Source organism: Prionailurus viverrinus, chromosome C2, assembly GCF_022837055.1.
Source record: "Prionailurus viverrinus isolate Anna chromosome C2, UM_Priviv_1.0, whole genome shotgun sequence".
Classification (NCBI taxonomy): domain Eukaryota; kingdom Metazoa; phylum Chordata; class Mammalia; order Carnivora; family Felidae; genus Prionailurus; species Prionailurus viverrinus.
This window is the reverse complement of record NC_062569.1, coordinates 60741283-60750376: the sequence shown is the minus strand read 5'-3', so window position 1 is coordinate 60750376 and position 9094 is coordinate 60741283. Positions and strand designations below refer to the sequence as shown.

General features: G+C 38.6%; 1 pseudogene; it reads right to left on the bottom strand.

The window, feature by feature from the left end:
* Positions 1–8289: 8289 nt before the first annotated feature.
* Positions 8290–8864, bottom strand: LOC125174451 (60S ribosomal protein L19-like; annotated as a pseudogene).
* Positions 8865–9094: the final 230 nt, after the last annotated feature.

Below are 9094 nucleotides of genomic sequence, written 5' to 3'. Positions count from 1 at the left end.
CATCAGTAATGATAATACGCACACATTCACTTTTTGCAAACCATGTTATACCTATACTTGCCTTTCCGATTGGAAAAGTAATATAGGTATGGACGTTACTTTTGGGTGTTTCTTTACGTAAAATTGTTTTAGTGTTATCAGAAAAATCATTTTAAATTAATGTATTTACACTTGAGAGATTTCATACTTTTTTTCCCCTTTTTGATATCCTTATTTGGATTTTTTTAAGAAAAATTTAAACTACACAATGAAGATTATAGGCATATATTTATACTTACTCATTAAAGGTTTTTGAAATGCTTGTTGTTTCTGGGATTCGGTAGTTATGTGATGATCTGGCGCCACCCAGCAGACCAAGCAAACATTGACTTTGTTCCCTCTTACAACACAAGGCTGAGAGCGGAGCTAGCAGACAGGAAAGCATTCCTGGTGGTGAACTGAAGCAGCTTCCACCAAAACAGCCTGTCTTGCCTGTTCCACTAGGCAGTCAGGCCATTCGGAAACTACTAGGAGAAAACTGATCTTTTGAATTAGATTATTTTTTTTTTTTTTTACTATTTTTTTAAATGTATTTATTTTTAAGAGAGAGACACTGAGTCGGCAGGGGCAGAGAGAGAGGGGGGGACATTGGATCTGAAGCAGGCTCTGTGCCGACAGCAGAGAGCCTGATGTGGGGCTCAAACCCACGAACCGTGAGATCGTGACCTGAGCCGAAGGCAGATGGTTAACTGACTGAGCCACCCGGGTGCCCCAGATTCTTATTTTTTAAATACCAAATTCCACACCCCAAATTAGAATTTTCCCACCTTTTACAATTTCCATTTCCCCCCTTCTGTTCAAGAATAAAGTTGGGATTTGGCTCTTTATTGCCACAACTTAAAGTCCTTCTTTAAGTCCTCCTTAAAGTCTTAAGGAGAAACATCTTATTTATGGCACTGTAGTTTAGATTTCCCTAATATTTGCCTCTTTTCCACACACCCTTTCAATCTCCTGAGTTCCCTGGAGGGTACCTCCATTGTATAAATTATAAAGAAAAGTGTATTAAAACTTTCTACTCTTTGTTGTGAAAAATAATAAGTAGGCTTTTGCCCAAATTACCTTTAAGTATCATTGCATTCTTCTTTATAAATGTATCGCTTTTCTAGACCCTTCACACAGTGCTGTTGATCACAACATAGTATCAAGGGCTAATTATCTCTGAAGATGTCACTTAGGTCAAAAATCAACATAATACAAAGGAAACTATGATAATCACTCCAGTTGGGAAGAGTTTATTGGCCACTTAAATTGAACAAAGGGCCTGCTCATCTTTCTTATAGCTTGTAGTAGACTTTTTAATTATTGGTGACACCAGTTATTGATTTCAAGTCAGAAATTCCTATTCAGCTTAAAAGTCAAGGTCCCTGAAAGATTGACTTCTATTAACTTTTTCTTCACCTGCACTTCTCATTCAGTCTTCAATTCAGTACGATCAGGTTTCCATCCCTTTTCTTCATGAAAGTCATTCTGTTGAAGAGTCAGGAGAAATGTTCCATTCTCTAAATACAAGGAATGTGCTTCAGTCTCCACTGTCTTGTAACATTTAGCTCCCCTGAGTACTATCCTCTTTTTGAATTCATGTCTCTCCTTGGTTTTCTTGACATACTTTTTTCTGATTATTATCCCGTCCTTTCCTTCTTTGTCTCCATCACAGTTTCCTCTTCCTCTACCTACTGTTTCTGACACAGAGTTCAAGGGTCTGTAGTTGGCCTTATACTTGTGTCTTGGTATCTTTCAACCATTCCATTGACATCAGTCAATGACTATCTCTGACTTTAACGATCTCTGACTTTATTCAGTTGACTATCTGTGACTATCTCTGACTTTATTCAGTTGCCTACGGACATTTCCCACAGTGTCTCACAGATAGCAAAAGTATCCAAAGCGAATTCATTTGCCTTTCTTGTCAGTTGTGATTCTCTTCCTTACACTATTTTGATGAAAAGCATCCATCCAGTCTCCCAGCAAGAGTCCTTGAAGATTCTAGGAGTCTTCCTTTTTTTTTTTTTTTTTTTTAATTTTTTTTCAACGTTTTTATTTATTTTTGGGACAGAGAGAGACAGAGCATGAACGGGGGAGGGGCAGAGAGAGAGGGAGACACAGAATCGGAAACAGGCTCCAGGCTCCGAGCCATCAGCCCAGAGCCTGACGCGGGGCTCGAACTCACGGAGTGCGAGATCATGACCTGGCTGAAGTCTGACGCTTAACCGACTGCGCCACCCAGGCGCCCCACTAGGAGTCTTCCTATAGCCACTTCCTACCTGTACCAACCATCCAAGAACCAACTAGTTTCTATGAATGTTAGAAACTAAATACATCTCCAGTTTATTATCTTTTCTCTACCCCACTTCTTTCTTCTGAATTCAGCCCATTATCATCTCTTACTAGGTAACTGTAATAATTACTAATGAACAGTCAATCTCTCTCTCTCTCTCTGCCTCCTTCAAAACTTCTTCGACAATTCCATCAGAGCGGAAACTGCAAATCTGATCTTATTATTTCCTTATTATAAAGTTGTTCTATTGATTATTGGCCAAAGGATGTTGAGAAATATCCTACTAAAATTATAAATTCATCCATTTCTTTTTGCAAAAATGTTAAAGCCTCCTGTGAATTTGTGTATATTTCTGTAAAGTTGTGCTTCACTTACTTTTAGGCTCCATTGTTGGAAGCATGCACATTTAGACAAATTAGATCTCTTTGATTAGTTGACTTAGTTATCATTATGAAAATCTCTATCTTTGGTAATACTCTTTGTTTTGGAGCCTACATTATCAGATATTAATATAACCATACTAACTCTGCTCTGATTGGGGTTTACATGGTATGTCTTTTTCTATCCTTTTACTTTCAAACGATCCATGTTGCATTTAAAATGCAATTCTTGTAGAGAGACCATTATTAGTATTAGTAATTGCTTTCTTAACTATTACTAATTACTATTAGTAATCATTTTTAATCCCTCTGACATTATCACTTTTTATTTGGCAGGTGTATTCCATTTACATTTAATGTAACTATTGGTATGGTTTTTATTTTTTAACACATTACTTTTTTAAATGTTTATTTTTAAGAGAGAGAGCACGGGTGGAGGAGGGGCAGAAAGAGAGAGAGACAGAGGATCTGAAACATGCTCTGTGCTGACAACAGCAAGTCCAATGCGGGGCTCGAACTCACTAATCTAAGTCATGAACCCTGAGATCATGACCTGAGCTGAAGTCAGACCTCAATGGACTGAACCTCCCAGGTGCCCCACTATTGGTATGGTTGCTTAAAGTTTAACATCTTACTTTTATTTTCTATTTGTTTTTCCTATTTTTCCTTTGATCTTACTTTCCTGCTAAATTAATCTAGCATATTTTAGTGTTCTATTTTATCTAACCTGTTGGATTTTTATTTTATCTTGTATTTTTTAAAGTAGTTGCTCTCGGTATACATCTTTAACATATCATATTCTATCTTAAATTAATGTTATTTGGAAGCTCACCAAATTATAATTCCAGTATCCTCATTTGATCATTTTTATAATTCTTATGTATATTACTATTACATCTTACACCCCACAATATGAATGTTGTTTTGCTTTAAGTAGGCAGATGTCTTTCAAAGAAATCAGAGGAGGAAAAATAATTAGAGTCATATTTATCTCCTTATCATTTTTAGCATGCTTCAAGTCTTCCTGCGGATCTGAATTTCCAAATGGTATCATTTTTTTCAATCCGAAGAACAACTTTTAGCATGTCTTGTAGTGCATGTTTTATGGCAACAAATTCTCTCAGCTTTCATTTATTATTTATTTATTTGTCTAAAAATATATGCAATTTACCTTCATTTTTAAAGGCTATTTCTGCTAGACATAGGAGTCTAGGCTGACACTATATTTTGGTTGTTTTCTTTTAGTACCTTAAAGATATCAATCCATTGTGTCTGCCTTGCAGTCCTTCTAATGAGATTGTTATTTCTCCGTGTGTGTTACACATTTTACTCTGGCTCCTTTTAGAATTTTTCTCTTTACATTTGGCTTTCAGTAGTGTGACAGTGATATGCCTAGGTGAACTTTCTGTGAATTTTTTCTGCTTGCGATTCACTGAACTTCATGGGTTTCTAGTTTATGTGCTTTTAATCATAAGAAAAGACATTTCAGTCATTATTTTGTAAGTTTTTTTTTCCTGCCCCATTAATTCTTTCCTATCCTTCTGGGACTCCAATTACACATATATTTGACTGCTTGATATTGTTCCATAGGTCAACTAATGCTTCTGTTTGGTGTATTTTTTTGCTTTGCTTTTCTTTTTATGCTTTACTTCTCAGAAAAGTGAGAATTGAAAAATAATACTTTTTTTTTGAAAAGTAATACTGTTTATTGTTTGTTTGTTTGTTTGTTTGTTTGTTTTTGATCCAGAAACTTTCATTTCTTCTCTCAACTGTTGGCTATAGTGAGGAGATTATTCACATGTCAGCAAGGATTCATTTGACTGGGACTGAGTTGCAGCTCACTTCTGGTCAGCCCAAGCCCCAACATTCAGTTTCCTAAGGAAGGGCTAGTATCTTCGTTCTTACCAGGATTTGATGTGGGATTTCAGGTAACTTCTTTGGTTTCCTCCATTTCAGGCATAGGGAGAATGTGGGAGATGGGACAGATTGGTATGTTTTCTTTCTGTTTTTCAGTCCTGCCTTCACTTACATCTTTCTTAGTAAATGTGGGAGGGGGTACAGATAACTTGCTGTGTTGAGCAAATCATTATACTTGATAGTTTTTCAGACTCCCAAACTTCCCACCATTGCCAGTAGCTCAGCTGGCTTTGTGTCCACCCAGTTAAGTTCTGGATCTCAAGCAGCTGTCTTCTCTCCCTTCATCCAGACTACCCAGGACACACTATTCTCTTATGAAGGAATCTTTCTCTGGAAATCAGTTCCTCAAGACTTTCATGTTTCCATTGTTCTTTGATAGTCCCACAGAAGTATGGCTTTTGAATTATCCGTATATATATATATATATATTTTATGTTTCCATGGGAGCTAAGGTTTTCTATGTCATACTTGGAAGCAGAAAGTGCCTAGAGAAGTTTTAGGTATTTTTTTTGAGACTCTACTCAAGTGTTACCTCTTAGAGGTCTTTACTGAACTTCTCTTTTGAAACCAATTTTTCTTTTGTGGCTCCTGTATATCATCCTATATTGTCAGCTGTGATTCTTTAGAATACCTAGTTGTTTATAGGATCTATCCTTCTATACGATAGTAAAATATTTGAGTCCAAGGCCTCATTTTGTTTATCCATTTAATGCCAATAAATAGTGTAGATTCTGCCTCACAATAGACACATAATGCATGTTTGTTGACTATACCATATTTTCATATATATATATATATATATATATATATATATATATATATATGGCTTATTATCAAATTGGTTCCCATACAACACCCAATGCTCATCCCAACAGGTGTCCTCCTCAATGCCCATCACCCACTTTCCCCTCTCCCCCACCCCTCATCAACCCTCATTTTGTTCTCAGTCTTTAAGAGTCTCTTATGGTTTCCCTCCTTCCCTCTCTGTAACTTTTTTTTATTTTTCCCCTTCCCCTCCCCCCCCGGTCTTCTATTAAGTTTCTCAGGATCCACATAAGAGTGAAAACATATGATATCTGTCTTTCTCTGCCTAACATTGCACTTAGCATAATACTCTCCGTTCCATTCACATTGCTACAGATGGCCAGATTTCATTCTTTCTCATTGCCACATACTATTCCATTGTGTATATAAACCACAATTTCTTTATCCATTCATCAGTTGATGGACATTTAGGCTCTTTCCATAATTTGGCTATTGTTGAAAGTGCTGCTATAAACATTGGGGTACAAGTGCCCCTATGCGTCAGTACTCCTGTATCCCTTGGGTAAATTCCTAGCAGTGCCATTGCTGGGTCATAGGGTAGATCTATTTTTAATTTTTTGAGGAAACTCCACAGTGTTTTCCAGAGTGGCTGCACCAGTTTGCATTCCCACCAACAGTGCAAGAGGGTTCCCGTTTCTCCACATCCTCTCCAGCATCTATAGTCTCCTGATTTGTCCATTTTAGCCACTCTGACTAGTGTGAGGTGGTATCTCAGTGTGGGTTTGATTTGTATTTCCCTGATGAGGAGTGACGTTGAGCATCTTTTCATGTGCCTGTTGGCCATCTGGATGTCTTCTTTAGAGAAGTGTCTATTCATGTCTTCTGCCCATTTCTTCACTGGATTATTTGTTTTTCGGGTGTGGAGTTTGGTGAGACTATACCTTATTTTCGATAGCCTCCCTGATCGTGAATATGCTGGAGTTTTCTTGTAGTTGTTCTTGTTGTTGTTTGTTTTGTTGTTGTTTTTCCCATCATAAGAAATTCTCTTCCTTTCCTTTACCTAGGAAACTCCAGTTTATGCTTCAACATCCAGCTCAGTCAATCTCATTTTAGTCAGACTTTCCTGATCTTTAAGAGCACTTACCACATTGTATGGGAATTTTAATTATGTCCCCATCTCCAGCCCTAGAGTGCAAGCTATAGAAGGTACTAAAAGGAAGTAACTTAGTATGGTTGAAAGAACATTGGCTTCAGTTTCAGATGGACTGGGGTTAATATGGACCAGGTTTGTCCTTAAAATTTTTGAAATCTTTACCTAATTTCTTAAGTTTTCTGAAACTGCCTATGTACTATGCCTGACACATAATGGCACTCTATAAATGGCAGTTATTATCACTGTGTGATATTAACAAAATATTTGTTGTTACAAAGTATTCACAAAATATTTATTGAGTGACTGAGTGAATAATAGCTGTAGTGATTTAATTAAACTTTCAGCAGCTTTTGCTTTTACTTGGATTATCTCTGTAAACTACTTTTTCTTATGTCTGAGATTTGCTCATTTTCGTCAGTTGAACAATGGCTCTCAATTAACTGTTTCTTTATAGGTTTTTTTTTAAAAAAAAATTTTTTTTTAATGTTTATTTATTTTTGAGACAGAGAGAGACAGAGCATGAACGGGGGAGGGTCAGAGAGAGGGAGACATAGAATCTGAAACAGGCTCCAGGCTCTGAGCTGTCAGCACAGAGCCCGACGCGGGGCTCGAACTCACGGACCGCGAGATTGTGACCTGAGCCGAAGTCGGCTGCTCAACCGACTGAGCCACCCAGGCGCCCCTCTTTATAGGTTTTGAATGAAGTCAAGGTGGCCTGTAATAATCCCTGCCTATATAAGAAAAATTTATTTATGATGTCTCACATTCTCAAATTTTGCTAAAAGTTTGCAATTATCAGATATCTAAAATTAAACCTTCTTTCACGTGCTATCATAGTTCCTTAGACCAAAAAAGAAGGGTTTGTAGTAAATACCAGCCAGTCATGATAATAAATGCTCATTAAATCTTTATACAATTGATATGTACATATTTCATAATAAATTCACTAAGTGTAGAAAATATTTTCTAGTTAATACAACATATATATTACAATTTATGACTTATAATTTTGCTTTCTTTCTGTTTTTTCCCCTCTGTTTTAAGTTTTTATTTATAAATTTTTTTTCAACGTTTATTTATTTTTGGGACAGAGAGAGACAGAGCATGAACGGGGGAGGGGCAGAGAGAGAGGGAGACACAGAATCGGAAACAGGCTCCAGGCTCTGAGCCATCAGCCCAGAGCCCGACGCGGGGCTCGAACTCACGGACCGCGAGATCGTGACCTGGCTGAAGTCGGACGCTTAACCGACTGCGCCACCCAGGCGCCCCTTAAGTTTTTAATTTAAATTCTAGTTAGTTAATGGGGTGCCTGGGTGGCTCAGTCGGTTGAGCGCCTGACTTGGGCTCAGGTCATGATCTCGCAGTTCCTGAGTTTGAGCCCCACGTCGGGCTCTGTGCTGACAGCTCAGAGCCTGGAGGCTGCCTCGGATTCTGTGTCTCCCTCTCTCTCTGCCCCTTCTCCACTCATGCTCCGTCTCTCTCTGTCTCTCTGAAATGTATAAATGTTAAAAAAAATAAATAATATAAATCCTAGTTAGTTAACATATAAGGTAATATTGGTTTCAGCAGTAGAATTTAGTGATTGATCACTTACATACAATGCCCAGGACTCATTACAACAAATGCTCTCCTTAATACCCATCCCCCATCTAGCCCAATTCCCCCAACCTCCCTCCATCAACCCTCAGTTTATTCTCCATAGTTAAGACTTTCTTGTGGTTTGCTTCCCTCTCTCCTGTTTTTCCCCCTTCTCCTATGTTTTCCTCTTCCTCCTTACACAGAGGGTTGATGATTTCCTCCTTCTTGGCCTGGAGCCACTCTTCACAGCCCTCATGTGCTTTCATGGTCTTAGATCTGTGGGCCTCAGCCTGGTCATCCAGAAGCTTCTTGCAAGCCTTGTCTGCCTTCAGCTTGTGGATGTGTTCCATGAGAATCTGCTTGTTTTTGAACATGTTACCCTTCACTTTCAGGTATGGACTCTGATACATGTGGCGGTCAACCTTAGATTCATGGTATCTTCTGAGCAGGCTGGCCCAGATTCTCATCCTCTTCATCAGGTTACCTTCTGAGGCTTCTGAACATTGGCAGTGCCTTTTCTTTTAGAAATGCCCATATGCCTGCCCTTCCGGCAGGCGGAAGTGTTTTTCCAGCACTGAGCCCAGGAATGGACGGCTGCAGGCTTCTGGATGACCCATCTTTGATCAGTTTCTGGATCTGACGATGGGACTTGGCATTGACAATTGCACTGGTATCATTGGGGTCCAACCAGTCCTGCTTTTTGCCCACAGTGGAGGACACTGGAGGCAAGCCTCTTCTGAAGCCTGAGCATAGTCATGGGTGCAGCCGCAGTGGCAAAAGGAAAGCTAAACCACATCTTCTTTATCCATTCATCAATTGATGGACATTTGGGCTCTTTCCATAATTTGGCTATTGTTGATAATGCTGCTACAAACATCGGGGTGCATGTGCCCCTTCAAATCGTATTTTTGCATCCTAGTAGTGCAATTGCTGGGTCATAGGGTATTCCATTTTTAACTTTTTGAGGAACCTCCATACTGTTTTCCA